Genomic DNA, 21,736 nt, shown 5'->3' on the forward strand with positions numbered 1-21,736 from the left:
TTGCTGGTGCAGCTTCATCAGCAATAGAAGCATGAGTGTAAATCAACAGCAGGTGAGATAAAATACATGTCATCTTCACTGATAGCAGATCCAGATGATTTTGGGTTAAAACCCCATCAGCCTGATTACATCACAGCTTCCACCATTGCCACAACTGACAGAGGTGCACTGCTGACAGTGCGTTGGTAGAAAATTTAAAAATGCTAGCATAACCAAGACTTTGGAATCTGGCTTTTACCTTGTATTTTAGCATCTGAGTGAAAGTCACGTCCCTGGAGTGCATTTACAATATTAGGGGCCACACTGGATCTGGCCCCACACACATGCACAAATGAAGGAGAGAACAAAAAGCGCTCCTCTCCCCTACACTGCACCCTTAAATGGTTTAGAGCAGCAGTTCTCAAACTGTGGGTCAGGGCCCCAAAGTGGGTTGCAGCCCCATTTTAATGGGGTCTCCAGGAACAGCATTAGACTCGCTGGGACCCAGGGCTGGTACCCTTGGGCTCCGCCTCCTCTCCCCCCACCAGGGGCAGTAGGTCTCAGGCTCTGGCCCCCTCTCCTCCCACCCAAGATCATGTAGTAATTTTGTTGTCAGAACAGGGTGGTGGTGCACTGAAGTTTGAGAACCCCTGGTTTAGAGCCAATCTCAGCCTTGGGGTTATGGAGCTCCAAAAATGTTTTAGACTGATGTTGACAGTGGTACTAGCCTCCCAAAGTGGGTGGAGAATATTGGGGTCCCATAGCTTTCACATGTGTACGTGTGCGTAACCAAAAGAGGGCGTGGTGGTAGTGAACTCTGTTCTCTGTAAAAGAGTGTAGCGGAGACCACAGTCCCCTATCATCACTGGAGAAATTGTGGCTGACTCCGACTCAGTGCAATCCCTCTACACCCTGCTAATACGGGTCTGTTTCTTTAAGGTACTCTCTAGCTCTTTATTATTATTATTCAAGGGCATGCATGTTCTTTATTCCCCAGAAACACCAAATGCCACCAGCTGAATTTCATATTAAAGCAGGTAATGGTTATAAGACTATAGTCACACAGTTATTTTAGTATAATTATAAAGATTCAAAATTACATGCAAGTTACATAAAAAACACTAAGGAAAAAACAACACAATACTGGCCCTGAACTGTGTAAGTGAAATTTCATCATTTCAGTTTTAGCCTGCTGCTTTTAGTCTGATCACTGAATTGTTTATCATACAAAATGCTCGCAGTATCGAGGCTCTTGCGTGTAGTCAGAACAGCAAAACATCATATGAATTCTAGCTTTACGGAAAGGTGTTCTAGTAGCTTTCACATTTATTTTGCACAGACAAAGGAGAATTGTGACTGACAATAAGCAGCTGACAGGCCAAAATCCTGATTTCCCTTGCTTAGATTTTATTCAGTACTTCCACAGACAAACTCCCATTGATGGCAGTGGGAGTTTATTTGAGTTAGGACTACGTATGATGATTGATTCACAGATTCCAAGTCCAGAAGGAGCCGTTCTGATCATCTAGTCTGACCTCCTGTATAGCACAGGCCACAGAATATCCCCAAAATAATTCCTAGAGCAGATCATTTTAAAAAAACATCCAATTGTGATTTTAAAATGGTCAGTGATGGATTGCATGACCCTTGGGAAATTGTTCCAATGGTTAATTACTCTCATCGTTAAAAAATTATGCCTTATTTCCTGTCTGAATTCTTTTAGCTTCAACTTCCAGCCACTGGATTGTGTTATACCTTTCTCTGCTAGTCTGAAGAGCCCACTGTTAAATATTTGTTCCCTGTATAGATACTTACAGACTGTAATCAAGTGACCCACTAACCTTCTCTTTAAGCTAAACAGATTGAGCTCTTGACACTATCACAGTAAGTATAAGGTATGCTTTCTAATCCTTAATTGGGCCTAAAGATTTGGCCCTAAGATTTTAAACAGGAGGTAGGAGCTGTCGAAATGGGACAGTGCTTTCTAAGTTCTTCCTTTATTGTACTGTGGTAGTAATGTTGCTGTATGTATGCAAGTATTTGCAGCATGCAATACAGCACACTAGCTTTCACTCAGAGTATATATGAGTATATATAAATTAAGAGTATATAAAATGAAACAGCTTTTGAACTCTGAACAAAATTGGATTTCTGTAACTGGCTGTCAAGGATGTCATATGCATGCTGTCCAACAAATGTATGCATCTGACTCTTTCCTTGAAATTTTATATACAAACATCACTACATAAGGGCAAAGATATGACAGTCATTATGTGGGATTATTGCCATTCTAATGTTAAACTGAGTTGACCTTTACCCTTCCGCCTTGTAACAAGATATGCCATTATTTCAAGAAAAATATACTGGGCTGTGTTGACATGTTGCTTAATTAGAAACTTAGTAGTCACAAAAAAAAAAATCCAAAGCCACAACAATATGTCAGTAAAGTAAAATAATAAAGATACTTTGGATTTATCTAGTCTTTAACCCAAAAAGCACTATATAAAATTAAGTGTCATTATCTCCATTTTACAGATGGGACAACTGAGGCTCAGGCTGTTTAGGTGACTAGCCCATGGTTGAGAATAGAGTACAGGTAGCCTGACTCCCAGTCCCCTCTTCTAGCCATGTATCAGAACAGCTTGGAATCTGGAGAAGCAACAGAAAATATTTTAAAATTTTTTTTGCGATCTTTTAAATAAGCCATTTCCTAGAAGCAAACAGTACACTCTATGTTGTGAGGATTAGGGGGCCGATTCTCCACCCACAAACTAGTTTTGCACCAGTGTAATTCTAGTGACAACAAGGAAGTTAGCCAGTTGCACTGGCATAAATCCAAAGTAACTGATTTGAAGTCGTTCTCTACTGAAGTCAAGGGCTTAATTCTGCATTTACACTAGAGATGAGAATCTGGGTGTCCTGATAACAAAACATCCTCGTGTGTTTTTAACTCAACTGAACTTAAAACAGTACCAATGTGATATGCTAGGAAATAACAAAGGCAGTCCTGTATGCAGCATACTCTACTCTAAAGGCATCCTGCGTACACTGAGAGCTTGTCTGTGAGACTGTTAATACACTGGCGTAGCTTCTTTAACTTTAGTGGGGTTAGTCCTTGTTGACTCCACTGTCAGAGTATAATCAGTTTTAATGTGCAGCCAGCTGTTTTTTAAAAGCAATTTGAGGTTTCAATCTCAAATCAACTCCAACTACTGTTGTAACGCAGGGATCTTCTGCTTGCTGGGCTGAGATGAGAAAGAGCCAATGTTATTTAAACCCCAAAGATCTCTCACTAGCTAAATCAAGAAAGCAAAGACAAGACAGATAATATTCTGAACGCAAACTAGCATAGCAATCTCAGACACAGATTACATGGTGTTCTGGCAGAGACACGTTCCTGTGAACTGCAGCAGTTGTTTTCCTCTTTTGAAAGCTGAAGCAAGAAAAAGTAGCTCAGTAATGCTGGAACTTTTCCTGCAGCTAAAGTGGTCTTGGTCCACTTAGTAAAAGCCTCAAGTCATCACAAGGTCAAAGCACCAGAACTGCTGATATCTCCAAATCTCTTACCAGCAGTAACCACACAGCAGCTTTTCTGCAAATAAACAAACCAAGAATCTAGTTAATTCAGCAATATACTTTCAATACAATTATTTGGTCCAATTCCCTAGGAACATCACAGGTGGTTTCTTTGTGTGACGGAGAGAAAGCAATGCAGAATCTGACTGCTTACAAAGAGTCCCCCCTCCTCGCCAGTACCTCAGATTGTGAAAGATCATTTAATGCTATTTACAACATAAAAAAGACTAGGTCTCTTTGTTCAATGAAAAAAAAAATTCAGGAGGTTTCTCATGAAATGCAACAACGCTGTCATTTTGTCACTGCTGTCATATGGGATGGGAGTATGTGATTATCTCCATTTGCTTGTACAATCACATCAAACATTTACCATACCATGCTTAAATCAATTGCCACATGAATCTGTTATCATGGATTAAATGAGGCAACCCCAAAGATTGTGTTCTAAAAACAAAACACAGTAACGACTGAGTCCACTTGTCGAGTAAATTGAAAAACTCATTTTTTAAAAACCATCTCCTCCTGTAAGGTAGACTGCAAGTTAGCTACTATTTATAAAGCATTAAAAAGTGTATTTGAAAATTTTATTTTCTTTTTCACTGGACTGGCCATCAATAATCAAGGTTATCTCAAACTTGATTTTTTTCCTCAGACAGATAATTGCTTTCTTGTAATAAAAATATTTTTCAATGTGTGGCTGTTGCCCAGATGGGACAGAACCTCAGCTGATGTAAATTGGCATCGCTCCAGTGATATGAGGATCAGTACAAAGAGGGTCCAACATGTCCCTCCCCAATATTTGGTGTGACTACATTAGCATACTAAGAAACCATGTGGCTTTGGCAGCTCAGGAAAGGAGATATCAAATGCAAGTGACAGTGAATCATAATAGATTAAGAATTTTATAGCCCCGCTGAACAATGATAGTTTTTTTTACAAAACACATTGGAAACAAAAGCAAACATCAATTATAGACTGGCTCTTAAGAGATGGATGATAATACCCTTAACAATTAGCACAAACAATGAAAAGTGGTACCATTTTTATTTTGGTATCTCAGTCATTATTCACGGTGCAATGCTAAAAGGAAGTGGTTATTACGATGCATGGCTTCTCAGCTTTCTTCATACCATGATCCACAACCAGTCATCCTCAGATCTGTCCCCAAATCATTTGCACTGGTTCCCACAGTGCTTCAAAGGAAGCACCAGTCCTATGGTAGTTCATAAGAGATGCTGTGGGAATTGGTGCAGTGGTGTATTGGGGGATGGGGGGGATTCTGCCATCTGAGAAAGTGGTTAAGTAAATTTCAAAGTGGCTGAGTGAATACGCTTCAGCCAAAGACCAGAGACAGAAAATTAGAGCAGACTTGTGTCGCCCTGGCCCCCTTAGGGGAGGCAACCTCGTCAGCCTGAGAACCACTAATTAAGTGTTTGCTAATGGAAGGGCAAAGACAGTGATCCGGGAAAAAGGAAAGAGATGCCCTGTCTCAACTGTACTGTTTGATACAGATTCCTCAACAGCACAGGGCAACTTCATCTAAGGCTAGATCCTCAGCTCAAGTAAATCAGCTTGGAACTATTGAAGTCAATGCAGCTACACCAATTAAACCAGTTGAGGACACGGCCCATAGCCTTTTGTTAAGAAATTACTATACAAGCATATTTCTATCCCTTTTTAAACCAGATGTACAACCATTATATATGAAACCAAAAGCTTCCAGCACATTTATTGGGTGAAAACCTGGTTCTATTACAGTCGATGAGAGTTTTACCATTGACTTAAATGGAGCCAGGATTTCACCCACTGAGTTTGCCGTATGTGCAGTTTCATATATAAACTATGATTTTTTTCGCACTGTTCCTCCCTTTCACACTGTTGCGATGGTCATAATCAATGGAGCAAGCCTATAGTTTGGTGCTTTGGCGACAGACTGCTTGCCAAACAGTTGTGCAGATGGTGCCGGTGAGTAAATCTTCCAGCAATATTAACTGTGGCCATTTCTCGTATTCCACTGATACCTTCTATAGATGTTGCACCATTTATTTCTGAAGAGAAACAAGGGGACTTGAGACAAACCTTCCATTTGGCAGCTTTCTTGGAAAGGTCATTGAGCCATGGGTGCTTCAGACTCTGAGTGGCACTTAGCCTTCCTCTAGAAAAAAGGAGACAACATTATTGGAAGAGTTAGTTGAGCTTCATCATCTCTTACCTGTGCTGAATATAATACACACATATATATATTATATTCAGCACAGGTGTGTGTATATATATATATATACAGACTGGCTCTATAGCAAAACACTGCAAACACCTGCCTATTTAATACAGCTACTTTTTAAACAAGTACGAGTATGCACAGAGAAACTATAGCAGGGAGGTCAGACTGGAGGAAATCTCTATGAGGTTCTCCATGGGGGAAAGGGGTTTCCCCAACATATAAGGGGCAATAGGATCCAGCCATTCATGAGGAGGTCCAGGCTTCATGCAGCTCTACGCCATGACAGCCTCTTCCCCATATTCATGGCTTCACTGCAGCCATATCAATAGGGGTACAAATGATCCTGATATCCCTCTAGAGGTGTACCTAAAAGTGTAACATTCTTAATTTTGACTCTCCCTCTATCCCTTCATATTTACTTTAAAAAAATTTTCCATCAGAATGTGTTTTGTACCTCCCAGTGCATCTGTGGATATTTCTAAGTACTGGAATAAGCTCATGGACACCTGAGACTGCACATTTGTCTCTAGAGCAGCTCAGAAAATTTCCATGCAAATGAAAAAATGACAAATAAAATGTTTGTGAATTTCTTCCATTTTCTGACCAGCTCTGGTTGTCACAATGGGAACTTCAGCAGCAGGGAAAGAACTCAGATCCTCTGGCTTTAAAAGCACAGGGCTCTACCAGTTGAGCTCAAGGAAGAGACCCTGACCTACTAATGACAGTTCTGATTTTGAACAGGCCTGATTCTGTTCAATAGAAGGCACCACTGACACCTATATGCTAGACTCAGTACGTTACAGTAATTTTATTTACTTTCATTTTTCTGCTACGTTTTCGTTGCCCTTTTAATGACTTTTGTTGCTTACATGCAGATAACAAGCCTAAAGAAAAGCAGAACAAAGATGTATTGTGCTCCAAATGCTGCATAAATGTAGGAATCCATTTTAAAGGCTCAAACTTTTGAATCCTAAATGTATGGCAGCCTCAGGTATCTTCTTCTGAGGCTTTTCTGTTTTGGGTTATGAAACCACATGGTTCAGCCTCACCCAATGATGAGATAGTCAATAGCTTTTAACCTCCAAAACCTACTGACTAGTTAAGTTAGTAATAATCAAAAACTACTTTAAATCAAAATGACCCTGTTGCAGCCAAATGGAATGTTTAGAACAAGGTAAGGGATGCTCCTATTGAGATTAGCACTGAGCTGGCCAGCCCCAAACACACTGAAGTTGGAGAGGGTCTGATGGTCCCCTAAAGGTTGTTTAAGGTAAATGATGTGTCCTGGCAGGAATTCCATGTTCTGTTAGGAGGTGGGAAGGTGTCAGAAGGGAAAGGGCGGGATTGACCTTTAAAAAGATTTCATGCAGGACCCCAAGTGAACCAGAAGAGATTTTAAAAGCCAAACCTGCCCAGTTTGTTTGGAAACTGAAAGAAAGTTAGCAAACTTTGCACAACCGGTGTTTAATGGTTTGTTGCAATCTGTCTGTTATTTTGCTAACAAATCGATCCATTCAACAATGTACAGTAACCAACATCATGGGTATTTCTTCACACAGACATGCAAGAGCCAGTGAACACACACAGAAACATGCCAGCCTTAAAAAATAAACAAAAGCAAACAAATGTTTAGATATCACAATTACACATAACTGAGCAGCAGGACAGACTCAAGTACAGAAGAAGAGAATCTCAGAATAAATAACGAGGTAACAAGAACAAAAAAGCACTGGCAGATCTGCAAAGAACAAGAATATTTAAACTTGGAGACCTGCTTGTGTAGTCCGCAATGGAGTTTATGGTCTGATAACCAAGGATGTTTTAAGGATGAAGTTGCACTCATTCTCCAGCTAAAGGAAAAACAGAACACTAGTAAGTGATACATAGAGGATCTTAGGATTCAACAGTTATGCCCTAGCCAGTGGTGTGTGCTGTCCATCCTTTTGGTATTGCGTGATGCTTTGTGCCAGATGGCAGCTGAACAATGGCAACTGGAAATGTTAACTCCTGTGAAAATACATTCATGTAATCTCAGGACACTGTGTGGAATTTAACAATATTCTACATAGGCAAAACAAAATCACAATGGCTACTGTGATCATCAAGTGTAGCAGTACAAGTGACAGAGCATTTTTGGTGTTCTGTAATGTGTTGACACCAAATGTAGATTTCAAAGGTATGGAATGGTGAGAATCTGAATACCTTTTTTCCTTGATTAGAAGCTTTGAGAGGAAGTCTTTGGCTTCTTCAGAAACATCTTGAAATTCCTCATTTTCGAAATCCCAGCTACAAGCCAGGATATTGTTGAGAGTCTCATTGTCATCGTCACCCAGAAAAGGAGACAATCCACTGAGCCTAAAGAATATTATATAGCATATGAAAAACACAGAATCATAGAAATATATGGTTGGAAGGGAACTCAGGTGGTCATTTAGTCCATTCCCCTCTCCCTTCCCCTCCCCTTTCCCGCCACACGCACACAGTAGTGGGATTAAGTAAACCAAGACCAGCCTTAACAGATGTTTGTGTAGCCTGTTCTTAAAAACCACCAATGATGGGGATTTCACAATCTCTTTGTCTAACCTTTTCCAGTGCTTAACTCTCACTATAGCTGCATAACCCACATCTTCACTACCAGCGTCTACTTATCTGAATGGACATAGTTTATGTTAATTCTTCTGTGGTTCCTCCTTCCTACTCTTGATTTGTGATATTCTTTCTGGGATTGTTTCATTGTTCATGGTTGTGCTCCTAATCCCTCGCAGCAAGTTGCTGTCCATTAAGACCTGGTCTTGAGAATTTCCGTATGCTGAGCACATTCAGAAGTCAATGGAAATGTAGGGCACTCAGCACTTTGCAGGATTAGGCCTTAACTCATTATAACTTTGTTGAGGTTGAATAAAACAAGTAAAAATAATCATGCACCTTTGAAGGGCAAAATGTTACTCTATGATCTGCACAGCAGTTCTCTTTTCTAAACTGTGGATCCCTATGCATATTCTGCACTCATTCAGCATGCGGAATTCCTACTGATGTCAACGGAAAATGCATGCACAGAATGAGTAAAAAGTGTTCACTTGAGATGTGTGATGTGACAAGAGAGAATTGAAATCAACAGGAGTTTCCCCCGAATAAAGACTTCAGAAGGGCAAACGAATTTGAAACCCAGATACAGCTTTTATCAATATTCCAGTTTAATACCAAACGTCAGAAAGTCGATATAAATTACTGTGTGCACATTACAGATACAAGTCCTACTTACAGCATGTAGGCAATGACTCCTACGCTCCACATGTCCGTGGGAAAGGAGACAAAGTCATAGTTCACAACTTCAGGAGCGAGGAATTCTGGAGTGCCAAAGTTCACTTTAAGTTTTTCTCTGGGTTTATATCTAGATGAAGGAAACAGGGACAGTCAATACCCATTTCACGTCTAATACAACTTCTAACATTGATACGTAGAATGTTGTAAGATTCAGAAAAGGACTGGACATTTGATATGGAAAACAAGAACAATCAGAGGTACAACAGTAAGGATGAAAATAAGTTTTTGTAAGAGAGAGAAATCTTCATGCTTCAGGGTATAAAACGATTTCTATGTAATAGGGTTAGAAAGAAACTTAGGTTTCACAGATTAATAGGGTGTGTCTACACTGCACCCTTCTTTCAGCAGCGTGTAGTGTACCTATACATGCAGTCCCCTAGTGCAGATAAAAACAGCTGCGTAGCCACTGAGGCACGGGTTAGGCAAGTAGAGTACAGACACACTTGAAGGGTGAGGATATGTACCTTGCTACATGGCTCTCTACTCATAGGCGCTGGAGCACCCATGGGGAAAAATTGGTGCGTGCTCTGCACCCACCGGCACCTCCCCGCCCCGCCCCAGCTCACCTCCGCCTCCACCTCCTCCATGAGCGCGCCACGTGCCTGCTTTCTCCCCCTCCCTCCCAGTGCTTGCCGCCGTGAAACAGCTGGGGGGGGGGAGGAGGGGGAACACGGCGTGCTCAGGGGAGGAGGCGGGGCTGGGGCAGGGATTTGGGGAGGGGTCCAATTGGGGCAGGGAGGGGGCAGAGACTTTGGGGGAAGGGGTTGGAATGGGGGTGGGGCTGGGGGCGGGGGAGTGCGAGCACCCACCGGCGCCATGAGAAGTTGGCGCCTGTGTCTCTACTCACCCAAGTCATGCCTCCCCATCTCCCCTCTATTTTTTAGCAGAGTAATGTCCTGCTGCTGGAGTCTTCCCCCGCTGCAGGAAAGCCCCTGCCAGAGCCTTTCCTCACTGCAGTGCATGGCTCCAGCAGCAGGGTGTCTAATGTAGATGTAGACATAAGGGCCAGTATGATAATATAGTGTGACTTTCTGCACATAACAGGCCGGAGAATTTCCATCGGTAATTCCGGCATCAAGCCCATGGTGAGGATGAGCTTGAGCATGTCTCTTAGAAAGACATCCAGTCTTAGTATAAGGACTTCAGGTTTTTCCATAATTGTGTACTGCAGGTTTCTTGTACCTTTCTTTGAAGCAGCTAGTACTGGAGACAACTTTGGAGACAGTATACTGGACTAGATGGACCACTGGTCTCGTCTATTATGGCCAACCCTCTTTAGACATACCAGCTGAGAACAGGTTTTAAACTAACATTTTTTACTCTACGCTCTTGTGTGAATATACCATACCACTATCCATTGTTTAATTTAAGGATGCTCATCACTACAAGAGCCACCTTAAACTTGTTCCAAAGGTGGTCGGAAGCTATTATGCATCAGCTTCATCCTTCCAAAGGCATAACACTTTTGAGATTGTTTCCTATTTCATGTGTTATAATTAGCATGATTACATGTACATACCTTCTTGCCAATCCAAAATCAATAATTTTTATTTGATAAGCAGCTCGATTCACGCACAGGATATTCTCAGGCTGCCAGGAGGAAAGAGAAAACACACTTTTAAGAGAAATGACAAAGACAAACTGGATCTGTAGGGAACTGTAGCGGAATCAAAACTAAAAGCACTGCAAAGCATAAAATAAGCATCTCAGTGCTTTCGTCTCTGGGCAGGTTTCACTTTGTGGGTACTTCCTCCTGCAATCATGTGGCATTTGAGGTTTTGGACTCTGTGCCAGTACTGCTTTTTCTTCTCCAGGGCGTCTCAGTTTGATATAACGCAGCAGTTCAGAGAAAGGACTCATTAGTGGGAGGGGGAAGGAGCTTCCAAACAGGCTTCAGGATGTTGGCGTTGCGATTTTACAGCCCTTAATGAGCCGACATCAGAACTTTTTAAAAATGATTTTGCAGTGCTTTGAAGTTTATCTTTGTGCCCCAGATTTCTGAGTTCACTGCTGTTCTGGCAGCAACTGCCTGATGATACATTATACTAATCAAATCAGCTTTACGCTCTTCTCAGACATTTAGAGGTGGGATTCATAGGTTAAACCCTTCTGGATTTTCATAGGGCCAAATTCTGCTCTCTGTTTTACTGGCATAAATCCATTAGCATCAATGGAATTACTCCAGATTTATACCAGATGAAATGAGAGCAGAATCTGGACCATTGTCTTTGAAGTATAAATGTCTACAATGTAGTCTTATGTTCACTGCCAGCAGTTTTATAGCTACCCTGGTCTTGTTGCTGATGGTGTCCTCTTTGAAATAAAACAGGCCTAAACACTTAAGACATTAGTTATCCATTGTCACCATTATTAATTCACTTTGCATTTCACATTTTTTTAAAACATATTTCTCATAATGGAATTTCTGTGTCCCAGACACTGGCCCTGATGAGTCTCATTAATTCTTCCATTTTAACACCTTCGTATCACAAAGTAATCTATGAGCAAGGAGAACTGGATAGAATCACCATTGATGGTCATTATGTGCCTGGAAGAGTTTCTGTTGAGAACTCCCTGGATGTTAACATGCCTCCTTTTCTGCATTTTGAGTTCACATCAAAACTGTGCCAACTCTAAGAAATTAATCTCAATTAAGAGAGCAGATTTCTTGATTATAGGTTTCCAGGCTATGAATATTTACAAAGGAAAAGGGACTTGCTCTGGAATTGCAACTGACTTACACAAGTGTCTGTGAGATCCAAATATGCAATATTGTGCTTTAAATACATTGAAGATACAGTATATTAACTTCCAGTTATTTAAGCATATTACAAAACAAGAAAAACAAACTTCCAAACATGTTGTTTCCTTCTCCTTTGTTGTAAACCTGGCAGATCATTAGTAAGTTTTATAGCTAGTCATAAAAATAAGGGCATTTAAGCATCTCTCTCTCTTATTCCTGCTCTCAACAGAGATAACTGACAAGTTTATTATTCAGCAAAAAACTTGGCCTTGGAGAGGGATAAAGATCTGCTGCAAATTTGTGTCCTAACTAGAGACACCTATACAAGCACTGATGTTTTGAACTTGCCAATTAACCCATTAAAAATTAACTGGTCTCTGCATATATACTGTTAGACCAAAATTTGAAGCATTTGCTTTTTTTTTTTTTTTTAAATACACACACTAGTAAGAGCTTTTTTAAATTGATTAAAAACAATATATCACCAATGATTTTTAATTTCATTTAATTTTTACCTCATTTTTTTAAAAAAATTGTCACTAACCACACCTCCCTTTGATGCTGTTCACGCTCATGAGTGGCAGTGCAATCTAGACATTAGAATAGGACACTGGGTTTTCATTGTCTCTGACCTGTCTTATGACTTTGGGCAAGCCACTTAATCCCTTTGTGTTTCATTTTCCTCACTGGTAAAATGGGGATAATCATGTTTACCTTTGTCACAGAGACACTGTGAGGTTGAATGAATTAATGTTTGCATGATGCCTTGAGATGTATGGATGAAAGATGACACAGAAGTGCAAAATATTGTAGTCAGTAGCTGACTTGCTGGAAAATCATCCTCAAAAAGCTCAAGCCACAGGGCTTGATGAGATCTTCTCCAGATTCTGATCTCATTTACAGTGGCAAAAATCCAGAGTGATTTAATGGAAGTCAATGTGGTTAAAGTAAATTTACACTGATTTAACAGAGACCTTGATATGCCATGGGAATCTACAGAACCTTAGGTGCCTTCGCTTAGGGAAATTAATTTCTATGGTAGAGGACAAGTTACTACTGCATAAAGCATGCATCTTGTTCTGTACCTTCAGGTCTAAATGAAGAATGTACATCTGATGCATGTATTGAATCCCTTGACAGATCTGTTTTGTGAACAAGATGGTATCCATCTCTGTCAAACTGTAGTTATCGTCAATAATTCGGTCAAACAATTCTCCTCCATCCACACTGCAGAGAGAAAAATGGTAGAACAGTCACTGAGTCCAAATTCATGTCTTGAAATTAATGCAGAAGATATACTGGAGACTGGTCCAAAATACCATTTTCCTGAGACTCTTTCACAGATGAGCAAAGTGAGACTGACCCAAAATATGAAGTTTGTATGCTGATCTGAATTTCCCTAGAGTTCCCAATGGGGTTGGCTCCTACAAACTGGTTCAGCTCCATCCCGACCTGAACTTCCCCATGTCTGAGGGTGCCTGGATCCAATCTACCAGCTTGGATCCAACTATCTTAGATGAATCCAAATCTAAAAGTTTGGACCTGAGCTCAATTTTCTGCTGTGTTAACATGGTTTTTGTGCCAGTGAAATCAGCGAAGTCATGTCAGCATAAAGCTGAGGCAATGCAGTTGAGAATCAGGCTCCTGGATTAGATCCAAACCTCCCCAGACTTTGATGGATTTGGGATCCAAGATTCCAGTGGAGCCCATCTCAACTCACAATGGAGATTTTTAAAATGTCTTCCAAAATTCTAGAACACCCTCAGTTTAACACTAGATATTTTTTTTTTGCAGAATTTTAGCTTTTGCCATTTCTGAAGTATTCAGGCCAAATTCAGAAGCAAATCAAAGACTTAGTCTACACTACAAAGTTTTGCTGCCATAGGTATGATGGTTAGCAGTGTGAAAAAAATCAACCCCTCCCACCCCCAGCTGACGTCAGCAAATCCCCCAGTATAGATGCAACTATGTCGACAGAAGAGTGCTTTTGTCAGCCTAGCTACTGTTGTTGTGGGAGCTGGTGTAGCTACGCAGGTAGGAAAAGTCTTTATGCCACTTTATGTTGTGTCTGGACAAGAGGGCTCTGCTGGGATAGCTATACCGTAAAGGCTGTGTAGTCATGGGTGACGGATAATGGAGGTCAAAGGAAGCTAAGCCTCCCCAAACCTCTGCTAATGCTCCCCACTGCAGCCCTGGTCCTGGAGGCCTCCAGACTGCTCTGGGCACCACTGGGCCGGCTGGGGCTCAGGGCTGTTCTGGGAGCTGGCGGGGTTCAGGGCTGCTCCTGGCGCTGGCTGGGGTTCAGGGCTGCACCGGTAGGCCGGCCAGCATGATCGGGGGGGCGGGGGGAGGGGTCAGAAGGGGCAGAGCAGGGCGGGGCCTTGGGAAGAAAAGGTGGGGCAGGGGGCTATCCTCCCTGAAGGGGGGGTGCATGCGCTGCCCATGTCTGTAGTGTAGACAAGCCCTAAGTCTAAGAAAGTTCAGAAGAGTCCAAGCCAATATAACTTGCACCTTTTACCACCCTCCTCCATGTGCATGATACACCAAGTTTTGGCTTTCTCTAGAGTCTAGACAACCTCTACTTGATTCTGCAGTGCTCTGCAGCTGCTTTGTGCTTCACCACCAATGTAGTCTGGCCCTCAAGATCAGCTTGAGGATCAGCTCAATGTAAGGGTAATCCTCAATGGCACAGAGCCAGCATGTATTTCTTGTCCTCTGGTAAGGCTGTGCATTCTCCTCACATAACTGGAGATTTACCAGGCCTGTTTTCATGGATGACAGACAATACCACCTAATGGAAATTACAGAGAACTACATCCCGTGGCTCACTCATCTAAAGCGCTCTCTCTCTCTCCTTCTCTCTGTGGAGTTTGAGTGATGGTGTAACGAGTACGGTGCCTTACGTCATCATGACAGTACTGAACAAGGTTTATGAACGACTACTCGGGAAAACTCTTTCTTTCAATATGGTTTCCTGTGACTCAAACTTTTTCATATGCTTTTTTCACCCCTGAGAAGCTCCACTTCTAGTTTCAGGAGAAATGGACATGGAATGCTGCACCCTCAGGAAAAGAGGGAAGAGCAAAAAAGGGGAAAGAGAGAGATATACATACTATTCCATAACCAGAACAATGTCATTTTTGGATTCAAAGGCATCATACAGCTGGATAAGGTTCACGTGGTTCAACTGGTTCATGACATTGATTTCATTCTTTACTTCTTCCTGTGAAAAGAGTAAGGAATATTATACTTGAGGCTTTTATAGCAAACACCTAACACAATGGGATAGGGTCAGTGCTTGAATTGGGGGGGGCATGGGTAAATACATCTTTCCCACACGCTCACCTCTGCCCACTAACCCCAGCTTTTTCCTTTAATGGCTGTTGTGGCGACAGGAATATTCATCCATGTTTAAGATCAGAAGGGACCATTAGATCATTTGGTCTGACCTCCTGTATAGCACAGGCCATATATGGCGATGTGACAGTCAGTGATAATGAGACGCAGTGAGGAGAGAGCGCTCTTGGCTTTGGTGGCAGTGAGGTCAGACTGACGGGGAAAATGGCGAAAGGCAGGCACTAGTAATGACACAGCTGCCACACAATAATGCCTGCTTGATTTTGCTCATTAAATGAAAGTGGGGGAAGTGCCCTGAGGTTTGCAGAATGGCCAGACAAATCCCCCTCCACTCTTATGCATTGGTGACTGGAGCCCAGAACATCCTTGCCACCAAGTCCAACAAGATGAAATCAATTAATTGCAGCAGAGTGTGCAATGCACGCCAGAGAACACATGCAAAGTCAAAAGTCGACAAACATTTTCACTAAGAAACTGTAAAGAAAATTAACAAAGGAGAAAAAAAGGGGAAGAAATGAAAAGACGTGAGAAAAAGTTGGAAAAGTGAAAATTAAAAAATAAAAAGATGAAAAAACTGAAAGGAGGTTGATGAGCTGGTTGCAGTCCTGGAGGGGAAGGGAAAAGAATCTACAAACCAGCTATTACCCGACTAGTCATGTGGTATTGATGGCGTGGGGGGCATGCAGTCTATGCTTACTTTTTCTTTAGCACCTCTGGCTTTTATAATTTTTGCTGCTAACTTGAGACCTGTTGCTTTTTCTTCACATTTGTGCACCTGACCAAATCGCCCTCTAAGGGGAAAAGAAAAAAAGAAAAAAACCCTCATCATATGGGGTTGACAATGAGATAGGAATCCAGCATGGAGTCTGGATTTTAGACACTTCAGATTATTCTCTGTCCTGCATTGGCAAATCCTGATGTATGCATCATGCTGCATTTGAGTCTTTGGAATGCTATTCTAGCCCACAAATAACACCTATTACCATACGTTTAGATACATCAAAATCACACACAATTCTGATTGCTATTACTCTATCCATTATTTGATTCACTAATATTCACTGATTAATGAAAGCCAGTTTATGACCCGCTTAGTCACATGAGTACTCCCAGTAAAGCCAATGGGACTATTTGTGGTGAGGGCAAGAGGGCTACAACCTTGCCCTGACTACACTATACCCAATCCGTTTAATACATTCTTAGTTCTTTTCCTTTTGAAAATTCTCTTAACAAAATATGATACATGCTCCTGTTACATCATCTTCAGATACTTCCTCTGATTGGGAGGCAACTTAGAGCAGAATAAACTACCGTTCAAGTTCAGCACCAGCTTTTCTAGTAGACTATAGTGAATAGTCACGAGCACCCGCACTGTCATTATGGTAGGCTGTAGTGATCTGAACCATTGCTAAAGGGTACAATAGCATTTTTTTCAGTGTAACTACAAAACAGCAGTCCAGACTATGGAGCCTACTATTCTGTCACTTAGGCACTATCACAGCTATAATTTCGTTTCCACAAAATGTCATAAAACCAAAATATTTTGCAAAATTTCACAACTGTGTCCCTTCCCTGCCTCCCCTGCTACCTTCTTCCAAGAACAGTGGACTGAGGCTTGGGTCTTGTAGTTCTGGAACTAAAGGCAATAACAGTAATTTGTAAAGCTTCTTACAAACAAGGGAGGGAGAGGGCTCAAGAGCCCTACCTGAACTGTCACAGAGGTGCCCCGCCCCTGGTATCATGGTCTTCTACAGTGTTCTTGAAAGTGGTGGCCTGCCTGGGAATGCCTATGATAAAACTCTGTGTTGGAATGCACTATAATCCCCATCTGGCACTGATGCTGCAGCCTCAGGAAATTGTTTACATACCAAATATAAACCAAAGCATGAAGCCACCAAAACCTCCTCAAAAACCCACAAAAATATCAGCCTGCTGATTTTAGTCCATCTCCAATTTACAATTAGATGGCACTTTTGTGAGCTAGGCTTTAGCAAGGCATGCTGCTTCCATTCAACTGTAACATAACCCTCCGTTACAAGGCTATTTGCTATCTTTTCCTAGTGGCTCAAGAAAGCTCATTTTTGTGTTGACAGCGTTAGCTCCACTTACCCTCCCAGAACTTCGTTCCGGTTGACTTCATAAAAACTGTTGACCACGGCCTTTTTTGCTGAGACAATCCGGTGATCAAATGGTGCTGGAGGAGCAGGGCCATCATCTACAAAAGACAAAACAGAAAGCTGGCATGTTAGTACCCACATGCACCATTTATTACTTACATTAAACCCTGTTTCCTAATAAATAAAACAATCTACGGATTTAATGACCAGGTGGTAAGTTTTATTCACGGGGGCGGCGTCTCTTTAGGACTTAGGGACAAATTTTATTCCCTGAGCACAGCCTGAGTAAATGTGATGTTTGTAAGGGAGCTATCCAAGGGACAAGAAGAAAATGAGCCCACCCTTACCGTTAGTGCAGAGAGTATTCCATCGATAATACTGCAGTACCTAGGTTTTGGCCAGTGGATCCTCATAGAACTGGACCCAGTGGCTATCCTTGTGCTCCTTCTCAAAGTCATTCTTCTACGAGCCCGCTGAAAAGGCCACTGTGCAGTCCAAACGTGGCACCTTCCTACCGTGGTTCTGTTGCCTTTGCGGCCTCCGTCCTATACCCGTTCCTGCCTAGGAGAATTTCCTCTTTAGCGAGGCATCATTCATTCTGCTAACGTCCTGCCAAATTCTGTACCAACTATATTTGTGCCACCCCCCTGAAGACACTCCCCATCCAGGAGGCACCAAGAATTCATGTGTCAGCACACTGGGCACCCAAGTCAGGTGAGGGCAGATAGCTGGCCAGCATTACTTCATACCCACAATGGGGCATGAACAAGTGTATTGGGGGCATCACCATGTCTTCTCTCACACACTTACTAGTGCCCAGAGGTTACCAAAATGGGAGTACCTGCTGCAACTTTTTAAAGGAGTAGTAAGAGCCATTGTTCAGTGTGCTCTCCTCTAGCCCCACTAGGCGATTTGTCTGCCTCTGCCATACCCAATGCAGAATGCCTCTAGCCTCTATCACTTCAGTGGTACAGCTTTTCATTGTCCCTTGCATGGCTATTGTTCTTAAAGGCCAGGTTTAGGGCTTATCTACATTAGGGAGTTTGCACTGGCATAGCTATGTAGATGCAAAGCTACCCTGTGGCATCTAGAGGTTCCAGCAGTACAGTGGTAGGCACTGTATGTACACATCATAAATTCCTGCCCCAAAGAGCTTACAGTCTAAATAGAGAAGGCAGACAGAAGGCTGAAAGGTGAAAGAGAGGCACAGAGGTGAAATCACTTGCTGTAGGTCATAAACCCAGGTCACCTGAGTTGCATTCTAGTGCTCTATCCACTGGACCATGCAGCCTGACTGATGCAAAAATCCTTATTGTAGACAAGCCCTTAGCCCCTAAATTTGTGTTTAGATTTTTGTGGGGTGATAAGATTTTTGTTTATGCCCATAGTTTGTCAATTGATTTATATTCCTCGGAATGACCTTTGGCTGACCAAGGTGACAAACATTTCTACCAAGGGAAAGAAGGGCTAGAATGGTAATGTTTCTATGTGATCTCTTTGGTTTGGAATGCTGGCTGTCTTGCGTGTGGAACTTTTTGAGCAATTTTAAAACCATTCATTACTTCAGTGAAAATGATAAAAAAGAAATACCATGACAGCATACAGTTGGCAGGAATCCTCTGGTCATTAATGTAAGATTGGATTGTCCTTATTCACAGGGCATGTCCATTTTTCCAGGATACCAGCTGTGTACCCAGATTTTTTTAATGTGTTAATAACTTACATGGCCAGTGAGTTAATTCATGGTCAAGGAATTGTAGAAAGCTAGGGCTCCTGGAATTCTGCCACCTACTTTGGATTCTGCAGGGGTTGAATTGCAGACTTTAAACATGGGCCTTTCCATGTTACTAAGGCCTATAACATGCAAAAAAGTTCTCTTCCTCTTGAGCAAGGATTTGACCCTGAAGAGCTGCAAACTTCCAGTGTATAATTTATAACAACATAAGAAAACAGGTTTCCAAGAGAGAGTGAAAGACTCACAAAATATTACCATTTCTGGGCTAAAAAATGTTAACTTCATAACTGTTAAGGCCTGAAAGGACCAGTACGAGCCTCTAGTCTGACCTGCGATATCAACTGCTTTCAGCCAGATTTCCCCAAGATACTTTATACTTTCCAACTCTCAGAACAGAATACTCTAAAAACAAAGGTCAGATCAGATCCTCAGCTGATAAAAAATTAACATAACTCTACTGAAGTAAATGGAGTGACACCGATTTGCATCAACTAGGGCTCTGGCCCCTATGAACAAATGGTTTTGCTCATAGTTACGATACATATGCCTTTTTTTTAAGCAAAAGCTATTTCCTACCAATTACAGTCACCACATCTTCTATAGATGCCTTTGCTTGATTATAACTCTCTGTACCAGTGGAATCAGCTGCCTTTGGTTTGTCTTGTGGAGTATTTGGTTTAATGGCCTCTTTACGTTTACATTTGTCACCAGCACTCTCTGCGTCTACCCTGCTCTTTTTGTGGTCAGCTTTGATTAGACCTTCATCATGCACTCGACGCTTACTGCTGACTCTATGCTCAAGCTGGCAGGTCTGCTCAGGGTTCTGGGAGAACGTCCCTGATGGTTTGCTTCCTGTGCCTTTTTCACTGCCTTTACACCTGCAAGATAAAGCATTACATTACATTAGTATAAACTTAAAGCAGAATGAACTTAGAACTAAAGGTGAGAAATTCCAGGGGCATGCTGCATTTAAATAAAATTTATTTATTTTTGCTTTATTGTGTAAAGTAATAATGGTAACTAACTAGGGTAAGCTTCCTTTTGTAGAATAAAATAACCTGACAGCAGAAAATTTCCTATTTCTGAAACAACGGCCTGAATTCTGTTGATTTCATATATGACTATCAACCACATCTTTAAAGTAGTGGGAGAACTCTCTTTGTTTACAAAGATCCTTGAGAGCTTGAACCACTTATCTCTGAAGGTCTATAAATAATGCAGCACAGAAAGAATTACAGTAAACGAGCTTATCAATTTAGTTCCCTGGGCAAGTGTCACAGTTTTATGTTATCACTTGTATTATTAGATATTGCAGTGCAATTCCAAACCAGTACACTCACTATTCTAACCTTACTTTGGCCACAGGTTACATGGTGTGGAACATAAACATGACACAAGAAGGGGAGGATGCTTCTTAGAGATGAAGAACTGTTGAATATCCAGCTGCCCTTTCTTTGTTCCAGACCTTCTTTCTGAGCAAATGGCAAACATGTAAGACAGTACTGGTTTTGCCATGTGTGGCAGGTTGACAATTTGGAGACAGAGACAGTCTGTTAAACCCACTTTCGTTTGGATATCGGGCTGGATTTATTTACATAGCTCCCAAATAAATATTGCTAAAATACTTACTTGATTTAATTCTTGAAATAAATGGCTTTCTGGAATATGGGTTTTTAAGAATAGGCTAATGTACGCTTTGGGTTTTAAATCTTACCTTTGAAGCCGTGCATCTTGTCCCCGGCTTTCTGTTGGACCCTCATCATCCTCTGCCTCATGTTCATTTTGGGAAGCAGTTGCTGATTCTTCCTCCTCTTCTCCACAGTGACCAGCATCATCCTCTTCTTCTTCCTCCTCTTGCCTTTCTTCTTCAGGGACTTGCTGTCCACCAGCCCTCTTCACACCTTCCAGGGATTCACTTTCCTTTTCTTCATCTTGCGCTGTTATCCTTTGGCTATCATCATCAACAGCAACCTCTGCTCCTTGGCTCTTTCCTGTACTGAAGGATGTTTGAACAGAGCTCTTTGTGTGTTCCTTCTGGCTTTTCAAAGCTAAATCCTTTTCCTTGTCCTTTGGCCCTTGAGATTTGGGAGAACTCCTTTGAACCAAAAAAGCACTTGCCTTTTCAGTATTTTCTTTATTGAGCATATGGACCGTTTCTTTGTGAGGGCAGGACTGGTTTTCCTGGTTGGCTCCCTCTGGAAACAATCAGAGAATACCAAGCATATTAACTAAGGACTTACGTAATTACCATAATTTCCATTACTTACTGAGTAGGCACCTGCTTTTCTCCTCCACTTTCCAAGGTCAATGGAAATGTTTTCTAAGCAATAGTAATGGTCATGAGCTTTCAAGCAAAGTATAATTTTTTTAAAACCCATTATATAAAACATCTATAGATTCTTGGCCTTCAGATGTAGCCCTTTCAGATATTTTTCTTACTTAAACTCATGGTGAACTAAGTCTAGTTTAATAAAATATTCAAGAAAAAGCACCTTCTTGGAAAGTTTATGATCATGTACAAAGACAAGGTAACACATAATGCACTGAAAGTAATAGAGTAAATACACCTTCAGTGTCTAGGTGCCGACTGGGCAACCCTTTCTCATGTTGGTGAGCACTTGTTCACAAGATTATCCCCAATGATTTCAGCCAGACTACTCATATGAGTAAGTGCTTACCTGTAT

This window comes from Eretmochelys imbricata, chromosome 2 (genome assembly GCF_965152235.1).
Source record: "Eretmochelys imbricata isolate rEreImb1 chromosome 2, rEreImb1.hap1, whole genome shotgun sequence".
Taxonomy (NCBI): Eukaryota; Metazoa; Chordata; order Testudines; family Cheloniidae; genus Eretmochelys; species Eretmochelys imbricata.